Source organism: Quercus lobata, chromosome 9 (genome assembly GCF_001633185.2).
Source record: "Quercus lobata isolate SW786 chromosome 9, ValleyOak3.0 Primary Assembly, whole genome shotgun sequence".
In the NCBI taxonomy this organism is placed as follows: Eukaryota; Viridiplantae; Streptophyta; class Magnoliopsida; order Fagales; family Fagaceae; genus Quercus; species Quercus lobata.
Genome location: NC_044912.1, coordinates 5,066,176 through 5,079,819, shown reverse-complemented (window position 1 = coordinate 5,079,819; position 13,644 = coordinate 5,066,176). Strand labels below are relative to the sequence as shown.

Genomic DNA, 13,644 nt, shown 5'->3' with positions numbered 1-13,644 from the left:
GGAATTTGAGTGAAGGAGTTAGTAAAATTCTATATGGAGAGTTTTGCATTTTGTTTCTGTTTATGTATGGAGTTCGTAAATTATGTGTTGAGCTTTGCATTTTGGTAAATTAGTAAGATGAGAATCATATAATACTTAACACAAATCTTCAGGGTGTTTCTCTTACAATATGCAAACACTTTTTTTTTTTTTTTTTTTTGAGAAAAATATGCACACACTTTGTTACAAGTAATTACAAATGTTGTTGTGAGACAATATATTAGATTAGACTTATAAAAGTTAACTTCATATTAGAGTTATGAAGTTATATAATTATGCTCATTACTTTAGTTTTTTATCCTCAAATAAATTACATATGCTATAATTTTCTGACCTAATTTCATGATCAAAATCGTGCAAGTTTTACATCTTTGTTCAAGATTTAAATTAAAATTTATGAACATATATTTTCTTGAATAATATTTTTAAAAGATATTTAAAAGAAAGTCAAAGGAATATACAACATCGAATCAGATGAAATTATCCATTATCTTATCAATTAACAAGACTTCGAATAATTGTTTGGTCTTTTGATTATTTATTATAATTTATGTTTTAATTTAGTAAAATTTACAAATTACACATTGGGTTTACCTTCGGTAATTCAATGCATAATTAATATTTTCTTAAAGCAATAAAAACACAAAAAGTTCACACAATTTAATTAACAAACATAAATTCACAAAGATTTACATAATTGATCATTCGTATAATTATTATTTATCAAATAAAATTTATATTTTTTATGTCTATGATTAAAACAGTGTAATGCATGGATTTTAAACTAGTATTAATAAAAATAAAAAATAAAATAAAAGTACTGCCCCATTGTTGTATTATTATATTTATTATAGCAAGTATACAGTCAAATATTGGACGGCCCCCTTGTTGTCATGTCAAATGCTTTAGAATCATGTCAAATACAATATAGATCTAGTAATTCAAAGCAAATGGTAATTTAAATTCAGTGGAAATAATGTTTTAGTGGCAATTACCCGTCCTTTAAAGACCATCCTGAGAGATTGGAGACATCTGTCAAAGCAGCTCGCCACGTGTGAACTTTTTTTAAATTCTTATTGAAAGGTTTTTCATGTTCAACAAACGCCTCTGCATAAGTTTCGGTCTGTTCTCGCACCACTGTTGGTTCCACGCCATAAAAAATAGGCAGAACTATTAGCCCCATATTTTTCTTGCAATCCATGATCTTCACAAGTTCATCCAAACACCATGTCGAGGATGCATAGTTTTTTGAGAGAACGACAATAGCAAATAGTGAGTCTTCTATTGCTTTTAAAAGCATAGGTGAAATAGGTTCTCCTCTCTCAAGTTTTTCATCATCTCTAAAGGTGTAGACACCCTTTTGATTCAAGGCAGCATATATATGGTCTGTAAAATTGTTGCGCGTATCCTCACCTCTAAAACTTAGAAATACATGATATTTCCACTGATGGGTAGAAGAAGAGGAAGAAGATGAGTTTATTGTATCCATGAAAGCCAATCTAAGTTTACAAAAAAAATCTTGAATCACAATACAGAATTATAGATACTCACCAAAATTTCATTCAATTAGATTTCAAGTAAAAATAAATAAATAAGGGGTAAAAGGAAACGATATTGAAATTAAAGAGTAAAACTAAAGAGAGGAAATAAAAGAGCACGGACAAGTGAGAACTTACAGATACTTATATAAAAAATTAAAAATAAAAACTAAGAACTTACAGATTTTGGAGAATAGCAGTAATAATTGTATCATCGGTGAAGCTCTTATATTGCGTAATTGCTGGTTTAAATAAAGGAATTTGCAGCGTGTTGTGCGTGAGAGAGAGAGAGAGAGAGAGAGAGAGAGTCTTCCGTTTTAGTAGTCTTTTTTTTTTTTTTTTTTTTTTTTTTTTTTTTTTTTTTCCTTTTTTAACTTTTGACTTAACTCAATTTATTAAAAGGGCCTATTGTGTGGCCCTTGGTATTTAAAGTATCTTTATAGTATAAGATAGAATGGAGAAAATTTCTTGAACTTTGCCTTGGAGATTCTCAAGCGGACTGAAGGTGGGATCCACATGTTGGTTCCTGCTGCTAAAGGCAAAGCTATATAAAATTCAAATGTGAGCAAAATGAATATGAAATGAGATATTTTCTATAGTTTATTTTTTATTTACTTATCTAATTTAAACAAATGTATGCTTTGTTTTTTAAAAGAATTTATAAAACTAAAACTAAAACTAAACCGCTCTCACACACACCATCACAGGAAAGCAGGCCCGCAAAGGCCTATTTATCAAATTTTAGGATGCTCCCAATAACAAATGCTGGTGCTTCATCATGAACAAAGGCCTTAAGAATACAGTAAACCAAGCTGATGAGGTTACATTCTTGAGTAATGAATACTCATCGATCATCAGCCTAACAGACTCAGCTAGCTAGGCATGCACGCTTAGGCAGTACTGTTTTTATTATATTCAAGACTGGCTTGACCAACATGACAAATCGATCATATATAGCATATATACATGGTACACCAATGACCGAGCAAGTTCAATCTCTAATTAACAATTCACTACAAAAAAGATTGCTATTAGCGATGGCCAGAGTTCGTCGTAACAACACAAAAAGCCGTCGTAGATTAGTATTGCCGAAGATAAAAGGCCGTTAACATCCGCCGGAAAAAGCCTTGTCAGTAATACTATATTACCGACGAGACCGTTGCTAACACTCATTTTCGACAACACAACTCCATCGTAAGTACTTTATAATTGCCATCGTAGATTCAACTTCATACGAGGAAGTTGGACAACCAAGTACCTTTTGTGATGACCTTCGGCCATCATTAATGCATAGTTTTGATGACAAAATGCCGTCGTAGTTATTTCATTTGTCATTGACAATACAACTTTATATGAGGAAGCTGTATGACCAAATACTTTCTACGACGAACTAAGGCCGTTGTTAATACCTTTTTTTGACAAATAAAAGCCATCATAATTACTTGGTTTGTCGTCGACAATGTAACTTCATGCAAGGAAGTCAAACGACCAAATACTTTCTACGATGAACTAAGGCCGTTGTTAATACATTTTTTTGATGAATAAAAGCCGTTGTAATTACTTGGTTTGTCGTCGACAATGTAACTTCATACAAGGAAGTCAAACGACCAAATACTTCTACGACGAACTAAGGCCATTGTTAATGCCCTTGTTTTGATGAATAAAAGCTGTCATAAGTACTTGGTTTGCCGTTGAAAATAACTTTTGTGATAAACTATAGTCGTCGTTAATGTAGTTTTTCAACGACTAAAAGCCATCGTAAAATAATTTGTTTTTCGTCAACAATACATTATCAATGTGACCATTTACCTTTTTCAATGAACTTTGACCATTATTGAAACCTATTCACCACGTCAGTAATACATTATTTGCAACAAAATAACTCTGTCAATAATAAAAGAGAGATCATTTCTAATATCTTAATTGTGAGGAGACATAAATCTCCCAAAAGTTTTCCAATTCAAATAACAAGCACAATTCCATAATTGCCCAAATCTAGAAAGTGCATAATGCAATAAAAAAAATATATTAAAACGTCTATAAAATAGAATACAAAATATTAATTAAAACATCTACATGAAAGCTATAATATCCTTCACTAAACTTGAAAACATAAATATTGGAAGATCAATCATCATCTAAGTCAGTATTCTCCTTCTGAGAGCCATCTAAGTCATCTTCCTCCTCAGAGTCACCTTTTGTGTTTTTGTCCACATTTTGATTTCCTTCTCCAGCATTGGTCTGTAATATTTTGATTAAACTAAAAAAGTATACAAAAAAATTATTACTATGCAAATTATATTTACAATACATAATAAAGATATTGAAACGTATTAATTTAACAACATCAACAACAATCCCCTCAATGAATAACAATGGTATTATCAACATCAAAGAATACAGGATCCTTACTAACAAGAACCTTGTAGTTCTCTTGTGAATGAGAACTTCAAAGAATAAATTTGCCACCAATAATCACATTAATAACATTTTCATAACAAATACTACAAATCATGTACTTTGCATGTAGGGACGAAGCCAGGACTTAGAGTTAAGGGGGCAAAAATATAAACAATTTCATTTAAACTCCAAATAAACATTCATTAAGCATTAACAAACCATCAACAAAAACAAATACGCAAAATCTTTGTTTTTTAATACATTAAAATGCATTAACAAGCACTCATTACACATGGTAGACAAGCCTCAACAACTGATTAAAACACACTAACAGGCAAGTAGTGTATACAATCAGCTCAAAAAAAAAAAGAATACAAACAAAATTTAATATTGTCAAATGCAATGCACAGCACATGAGTGATGTGATGTGTTAGTCACAACTATTTTTTTTTTTTAAATTACTTTCACTTTATTAAAGAGAGAACTCTACCCCTCACTCATATTTTCGATAAGTGTAGACTGTAGAGAGTTCTCTCATCTCTCTGCCTCTTTTTTCTATTTCTCTTTCACAACTCAGATTATCAACCAACAAAAATTTAGCAATTTGTTGCACTAGAGATTCAAACATGAGAGAGAGATAAGATATTCATATTCCCATAATAAGAAAAAAGAAGAAGAGAGATTAGATATTATACCAAATTTGGGGGCAGTGGACTAATGGTAGTGTGGTATTGATCTAGCTATTTCTTGCTTCTGCTATTGCTCTATTGTGTTGTGCCTGTGCTTGTTTTGCTGCCGTTGCCGCTGCCCAGCCCTTCCCAGTCCCAGGTCTCAATTAGAAAGTTAGGGTTTTGTTTTCTTTTCTTTTTTCCTTTTATTTTTTGGGTGTCTTGTGTGTTGTAAATTGTAATGTCAAGTGTGTGTGGGTGTTCTCCTACACTAGTTGTTAGAATCGGCTTAGGCTTCTTCTTTTCCGCCTTGCATGGGTTTGTTTTGGATGTTGTTTAGGCTTAAGTTTGCTTTGAGGCTAATATTTTTGAGCTTGTCAATAAATTTTTTTATAGCTTTTAAAAAGATCAATAATATTGTTAAGGGGGCAAAATGCAAATTTATTGAAACAAATTGCTAAATTTAATACATTATATATACTAGCATTTTTAAAATAAAAAAAACTGGGGAGGGGGGTGGGGGGCATTGTCCCCCCACGTTCAACTATAGCTCCGTCCCCGTTTGCATGGATAGGTAAAGATATACTAATTTAAATAACATTTTTTTAATCTAAATTTAGCGATCTAAATAATTGAAATCTATAATGAGCAACTTTACAACTTATTTCAACAACCTCAAGAAAATAGCAAAAAATATTAATGTTGATTATACTAAAAAAATATATAAATATACCTGTGTAGTAGGTTCTTGCATAGAATTAAAGCCCATCTTTTTCAAAGCATTTGCTATCATACGAGGCATTTCCTCTTTCAATTGATTGATTATTCCCTACAATTCCATTTTCTCAACAGAACTTTTATCCTTTGCTTCTTTAAAATGAAGCTCAAAATCCTCCTTTACTTTTAAGCGATCCGCTTGACATTTGTCTCAAATTGTGCTTCTTTGTATAACTCATAAAACATATTTAGTTGTTCTTTAGGGTATTCTGATTGTCCATGGCCCAGTAATGTTTTGTTGGAACTTAATAGTAATCTCTTGGGGTATTTTCTTTTCTATGAATCTAATAAAATGAAAGAAACACAAAGCATGTAAAATATTACATATAAATGAAATGTAAGCACTAAAAAATGAATGATTAAAGTAACCAAAAAATAGGAAAAAAAGACCTTCTGTCATGTATCTCACACTTGCGATTATGACCTGGATAAACACCCTTAGCCTTTCCTCGACCTCTTTTCTTTTTTACAGTAGATCCTACCAATAATGGAATAAGTAAAAATAAGTAAATAAGATTTAAGCATAAAATGGGTATATTAGCATATAAACTTTAGGAAAATATTAAGTATTACCTTCGCTGCCCCATTAATCACACTATTAGAAGAAACAAGTGCTTCATTAGTTGGAGACTCAAATGATGAAGGTGCAACTTGTGATTGACTACCAATATCACCTTTATCTCTCACTTGTTTTATAACTCGCTTCTTACTTTTCTTTGCCATTCACCTGTAACGTAGTTAAAAAGAAAGCCAAATCTTTGATAAGTTGTAATTATTTAGTCAACAAAAACATAATTAAAACCAAGGACCACATATTAGAAATATCAATATAAAGAAAAAAAATTGTGATAGATAAACTTATTATAAAAGTTAAAAACTAAAAAACTAACTTAACAACACCACCTCTGAATATATTGTAAACTAACTAACATGAAAAGTTTAATCAAATTTTAGAGATCCACTAATTTAATTAAATAATTATATACAAATAACATGCACAGCTTCAACAAATTGCTAAAGTTTAGCAAAAATCAAAAAAAAATTGCTAACGTTACTTTTTACGGTACACTTATATTATTATATATCTACTAGACAAATACTATTATTATAGGGTCCCAGCTTCAACAAAACAAATACTTATATTATTGAAAAGTGCGCAATAAGATTCTAGTCTCCTTGCAATTCTACAGACAAAGGAATAGTCAACAGTACACTAATCAATATTATATTATTATATATCCACAACAAACACCAACCATTCATTCAAATATATTTTTTTAATCAAAAAAAAATTTCAGCCATTCATTCATTATCCTTTTGGCTCAGCACCAAACCATCCACTGTCACTTTATCTCTATTTAGTGGATTCATTTAACTAGAACGTGCAATATAACTTAAAACTATACAAAAAACTAAAGTGCAGACAAAGAGAGTGAGATAGAGTAAGTGATACCAATGGCTCAGTAAAACGATTGGATTCTGGCAAGTATGGAGAACGATGGTGTAGAGACAAGCAAAGATATTGACAACACAAGAGAGTAATAAGACAAAGTTGCCTTTTTTTTTTTTTTTTTAAGTTTCTATTTTTTGGTTTTTGTACTGGGAATTAGGGATTTGTTGAGAAAGACAGATTTGGGCTTTTTTTGTTTTGCTTTGTAATTAGGGATATGTTTACCTGAAAGGAATTTCGTATATTTTTGGGTTTTTTAAATTTTTATTTTTTGTTGTGAAGATGGGTTTGTTAACATTGTTGTACCAACTTTATTTTATTTTTTGAATTTTTTTCAACAAATTTATAAGGGTCAATTATAAAATTTTAAAGTATAAATTAAAAATTTTTTTTGGATGATCTGAATTTTAAATTTTTTGCTGCCAAATTCTAAATTTTGAGAGGGGTGAGGGCAGTAGGGAGGGGGTGGTGGTAAAGAAAATTTTAACCTATGTTGCAATTTTTCCATCTCAAATAGGAAGTTTCAAAAGTCAGGGAAATATAACCTCAATATTGTGTAGGTGGATTTTTTTTTGTACGAAAATATAACCTGAATATTTAAAAAATAAAAAAAATAATTTTGTGTATTTTACTTGGCAAAACCACCCTAGGGCAAAAACAATTTTCACTTGAAATCTCATTAACTAAAATTTTTTTAATTAATATTAAAAATATTTTATACTAAATTGCTCTCAATTTTCCAAAATTATCTTATTTTATAAATAAAATTTACTGATTTAAAATTTTAATTAAAGTATTCTCAAAAAAATTTAATTAAAGAGTATTTAAAATATTCTTCCAATCCAATGGTCAGATTTTGGATTTGAGTCTAGAGCATTATGGACATGTTGTTGTACCAACATACCAAGAAATTTTGATTGGTCACGCTCTTCTAATCCAACCATTTGATTGAGCTCATAATTCATCAAAACCAATATTTTATCCCACTATTTCAATCCAATGGTCAAATTTGACTTTTGAATTTGGCATTTTAAAACTTGAAACAAATAAAGGCATGAAAACCAAAAAAAAAAAAAAAAAAAAACCTTAAAACACTGGACAATACTCAGAACCCACTTAAAACCTCCTTGATCAACCTAATTTTATCAAATCCAGTGGTCTTGGAACCAACTTTGAATGCAAGTTTAATAGACTTTAACGAAGTTTCATAAGATTTGATTACTTTGTTCTCACAATCTAACTGTCTGATTGTCATTGTCATTTACAAAATCAAATATTTCACCACATTCTACCAATCCAACGGTCAAATTTTGGATCTCTATCTGGTTGCATGATGGACATGTGCTGCTGTACCAACCCACTAGGAAACTTTGATAAACCCCATTAACATAATCTGACCATCCAAAATGGCTGAAATATGCCATTAACCCCATTGACACAATATTCCCCACTCTTTCAATATAATGGTCAAACTTTGAATATGGGTTTGGCGCATGATGGGTGCACTACCAAATTAATAACCAATAATAACTACTAAAAAAAATTATGTATTTTATTTGGCAAAACCACCCCATTTGAAGGGAAAAAAAACATTTTCCACTTGACATCCCATTAACATTTTCTTGGTGTGTTGTCACGTTCTCCACATCCAATTGTTTGATTGAGTTCAAAATTTGTCAAAACCAATATTTTATCCTACTCTTTCAATCCAATAGTCAAATTTTAAATCTACTTATGACACAAGATGGACGTATGTCGTATCTGCCTATAATGAAACTTCAATAACTAAAAATATCCAAAACTCTACTAATTAAGAGAGTTATACACTACATAAATATTACTAAGAATCAAGAAAATGATATGCAAAATACAACCAAAAACCTACAAAATGACCTCGAATGAATTTGCATATGACTTTTGACTTTGCCATTTTAAAACTTGAAACTGATAAAAGCATGAAAACCAAGAAAACCTTAAAATATTGACCAATACCCAAAACACACTCAAAACCTCCCTACTCAACATAATTTGATCCTATCGAGTGATCATAGACCCAACCTCGATGGTTGATCATGTTTGACCAAATATTGACCAAGTTTTGTAAACTTTGACTACTCATTTTTCACAATTTGTCCGTCTAATTGATGTCATACTTCACCAACACCAATATCTCACCACATTCTTCCAATCCAATGGTTGGATTTTGGATCATTCTTCCAATCCAATGGTTGGATTTTGGATTTGAGTCTAAAGCATTATGGACATGTGTTGTTATACGAACACACCAAGAAATAGTGATTGGACACGTTCTCCTAATCCAACCATTTGATTAGCTCAAAATTCATCAAAACCAATATTTTATCCTACTTTTTCAATCCAATGGTCAAATTTTAAATCTGACTTTGGCACAAGATGGATGCGTGTCATATCTGCTTATAATGAAACTTCAATCACTAAAAATATCCAATACACTAATAAAAATATGAAAACCAAGAAAATCTTAAAATACTGATCAATACCCATTTTGTCCCTACATTTTGGGTCAATTCCCATTTTGGTCCCAAAATTGATTTCATTGCAAATTTCATCCCTAAAAAAAGAAAATCATTTTTAAAATGGTCCCTGCCATCAACCCATTGACGGAAACCTCTTACGTGGCAGACGAAGTGTCCTGCTTGCTGACATGGCGCTGATGTAATGCTGAAGTGACTATTAAAATATGATTAAAAAATTATTTGGCATTTTTTAAATGACACGTTAGTATTTTAATTAAAAAAAATTAATTCCTCAATTTTAATTTTAATTTTAATTTTAAAAAATTAAAAAAAAAACAAAAATTTTAATTTTTTAATTTAAGTGTGTTAGTCAAAAGTGTATATACTTTAAAAATCATCAAACCATTTTTTTTTAACAAAGGCGATAAAATTATATTAAATAATCACAAATAGTACAAAGTACTCAGTAAGGAGAGTGTTAGAAGAAAAATAGCCTACCTAGAGGCAATGATTGCTACTGGGCTCAGAAAAAAGAAAAACAAAACACAAAAAAAGATTTTTTTTTTTTTTTTTTTTTTTAAAAACATGTGAACTATCACAACTAAATAGGTTGGAGAGCTGCCATGTGCCGCTGATACTCCTCAAGGAAAGCCATCGTTCCATGGTGAATTTACATTTTTTTTATTATCATTAGAACATTTTAAACCATGATCTGAGTTTAGAGAGAGAGAGAGAGAGAGAGAGAATGAGATGAGGCTGGCGGTTTGGACCAGATCCAGATTGCTCGATCTGGGCCTCTGTCTCAACCACCATCTCGGCCATAATGAAGCTCTATCTCGATGACTTTGGGTCAGATCGGCGGTGTGTGGTGGGTTAGATCAGCGGTGCGTAATGGATCAGATCAGCCTTTCTCTCCTCCGCCGACCCCAGCGAGTCCACCTCCACCACCGAAGCGGCGACACTCTTCTTCAGATCGGTCATTCTATTTGGGTCTTGCTAGGTTTGCTGGGGTTTGTCTTGTGGGTCATGATGTTTAGGTCTTGAGACAAAGAGAGTTGTTCTTGTTAGGAATGAATGGGAGACCTCAGGTTCATCAATGAAAGAGTGAGAGATGATAATTTTTTTTTTCTTTGGTGTTCGATGGGTTTAAGTTCTTGGATGCTGGGTTTAATTTGGGAAGAACAAGCTGTAAAATGAAGAACAAGTTGAAGAACATGAAGATTTTTTTTTTTTCATTTTTTCATTTTTTTTTTCATTTGTGTTGTTGTGATCTGGGTTTGTGTTTGTGTTTGATTTTTTTTTTTTCTTTTTTGTGTTGTTGTAATCTGGGTTTGAGTTATTGGTTGCTGGGTTTGTGTTCTTGTAATCTGGGTTTGAGTCCTTTGTTGCTGGGTTTGATTGGGAAGAACAAGAAAAACAAGTTGTAATGTTCTTATGAAAATTAATAATGATAAGTAATATTTTTTTAAAATTAAATTTGATTTAAGGTTTTTTTTAATTTAATTTCTTTTTTATATAAAATTTCTGACATGGCTTTGTTTAAAAAAATTAAAATGCTAACATGATATTTAAAAATGCCAAATAATTATTTTTAATAATATTTTAATGGCCATGTGTAACGCCCCAAAATCATAAGCAATAAAAGTCTACTTAATTTGAATAATCCATAAAAATATTAAATAAAAGAAACCAGCAATCCAAAATCTCATCACAAATGTTAGAGCCCTAATCCACCAAAGACAAAACATCCTCAAAATAATTCTCTAATACAAAGTTTAATGCCATAAAAATCATAATAAACTCCTTAGTTCCACAAAATAATTCATAACTGTTGTCTTCCATGAGTCTCTACTCCAATAATTCCTTTAATGTATCTGTAAGGGAAAATAAAGGGAGGTGAGATAACTCAATAACTGAAATTCACTAACATTGGGGTGTGGGAACAAACCTTTCAAATAAATAATTCTTTCAACAAATTCACAACTTGTAACTCATCAATATTTTGTCATCAAACATTTCATGTGAAAGAAAATAATATCTTTATATTGTGAGCCATCATAATATATATACCATCATATAAACAATTTCCTAGGCTTTTCTCGTGGTCAACGTTTATGCCCCATTGACAGGGTTGTGTTGTCCCCTTTTAGGACTAGAACCTCCTTTCCATCTCTTTTCTTAAGGAAGGCTCCTTTGGAACCTAAAGGTGCACTCCCTTGCTAAGGAGCTTCCTTTTTGGATCCTCAATAGTATACTCCCTTGCTAAGGAGCTATCAAATGTGCACTGTCCCCTTTTCTGGGACTGTCCCTTGCTAAGGACAAGCTATAGTATGATTGTCCCTTGCTAAGGACTAAATACCATACTAAGTTTCTAATCACGGCTTGCCATAGGTTTTCAAAACACATTTCAATATGCTCACAAAAATAATCCATTCATAATTTTAAAAAATATAAAGATATATTCATGCATATAAGTTTAAATAAATTCAGGTTGTCCCACAAGTTTTTTTCATAAAATGAATAACCAATGTGTACATCAAGCATTTATAAAATATCAATTTACATATAAAATATCAACATATTTTTTTGATATAAATAGTTTAATAATCAACGCTATTTTGGGAAAACCCCCAAAATTAATAAACACCACTTACATCTTAGTTGCAAAAATAAAGGAAATCAACCTCCCTTGAATCACAACAATTCAGTAGAATTAGAATCTAGCAACACCAAAAATAGGTTCATCAATACACAATTTCCCACTTAAATGGTTTTATCTTAGACAATATTGATATATCCAAAATCCTCCATTTATTCACTTAACTATCCAATTCACTTTCAGCTTTGATCAGATATTTGGACTTAAAAAAAAAAATATTGCTGCCTAATCAGATTTTTCCATTAAAGTAATCATAGGTATTCGTGAAACTTCAATAAGGCCGAATAATAAATATCTGACCAACCTGAATGTAACAGTCATATTATTTATTCATATCCATTCACTCTAACATTTACATCTATCCAATTTAGTATTGGAAGCCATGCATTGCCTTAATCTGTTGCTTAGCAGTCCCTCTTGATGCCACTGGATGTCCATTGACTCTAATATTTTTTATATATATATATATATTCAACTTAACAATGAAATCCACGTGATAGCTTTAATCTATCGATCTAGTGCTAGTATGCTCTCTTGATGCCGCTAGACATCTATTGACCTTAATATTATATATATAAATATATATATATATATATATATATATATATTCAATCTAACATGGGAAGCCACATACAAGCCTTACTATCAATCTAGTTGCCTATTGTCCCTTTAATGCTAGTGGACAAGGATTTAGACAATAATAAAAGTGTGATGGTAAATCGGTCAACAATTGAGGCTATGTGTGAATGCATATTAACCACAAGCACTCTTTTCCCTTTAACATGGTGACAAAGTCCAAGCCTACTACTCTATTTGGTTCAATTTCAAAGTCTGTGGCCCTTCTTGACATATTGACCAATCTTTATCTAATATAATACAATTATAGGAGCCCTTTTCTATTAGTATAATGATAGTCTAGGTTCATAACAATTGCTAGCTATTGACTATTCAAACTTCTTAAATCTAGAGCATGAGAAAATCATACCTAAAGACTCCAACTCAACGCCACAGTGAAGAAAGACAAAGTTCAATAGTCGGCTGAAGCAAAAAGGAAGCCCCCATTAGTAAAATACACGTGTGACACCTCACTTGGGCTCCATATATTTACTTATGCCACCTCACTTGGGCTCCATATCCCATAGTATTTATATATATTTTTCTTTTTTTAATATCTTAGGCCCAAACCAATTTAATCCATTTAATTGTAGGCCTCCTTTGTAATTTACATATAATAATTAAATAGGTATCAAAGTTATGTGGTGTTACACCACGTCTATGCTGTGTTAGCAAGCAGGGCATTCCGTCTGTCACGTAGGAGGTTTCCGTTAGTGGGTTGACGACAGAGACCATTTTAAAAACAATTTTCTTTTTTAGGGATGAAATTTGCAACGAAATCAATTTTGGGACCAATATAGGAATTGACCCAAAATGTAGGGACGAAAAGTGCATTTTCGCCTTTAAAAAAATTACCAATGTCGACGGCGTAGGTCCATCGTAAATATGATTTATTGGGAGGGATCCAATTCCATTACTAATACATTCTTTCTTTTAGAGCAAATCCATAATTGTCAAAATCTAAAAAGTGCATAATGCAATAAAAAAAATATTAAAACGTCTA

General features: G+C 31.3%; 1 long non-coding RNA gene across 1 annotated transcript; it reads right to left on the bottom strand.

Annotated features, from left to right (window-relative positions):
• Positions 1-846: 846 nt before the first annotated feature.
• On the bottom strand, positions 847-1,901 carry LOC115959274. The gene is made up of 2 exons (XR_004084815.1): positions 1,759-1,901; positions 847-1,538 (listed from the first exon to the last, which is right to left on the bottom strand). It is a non-coding gene; the product is annotated as an uncharacterized LOC115959274 (long non-coding RNA).
• Between the last annotated feature and the right edge of the window lie 11,743 nt (positions 1,902-13,644).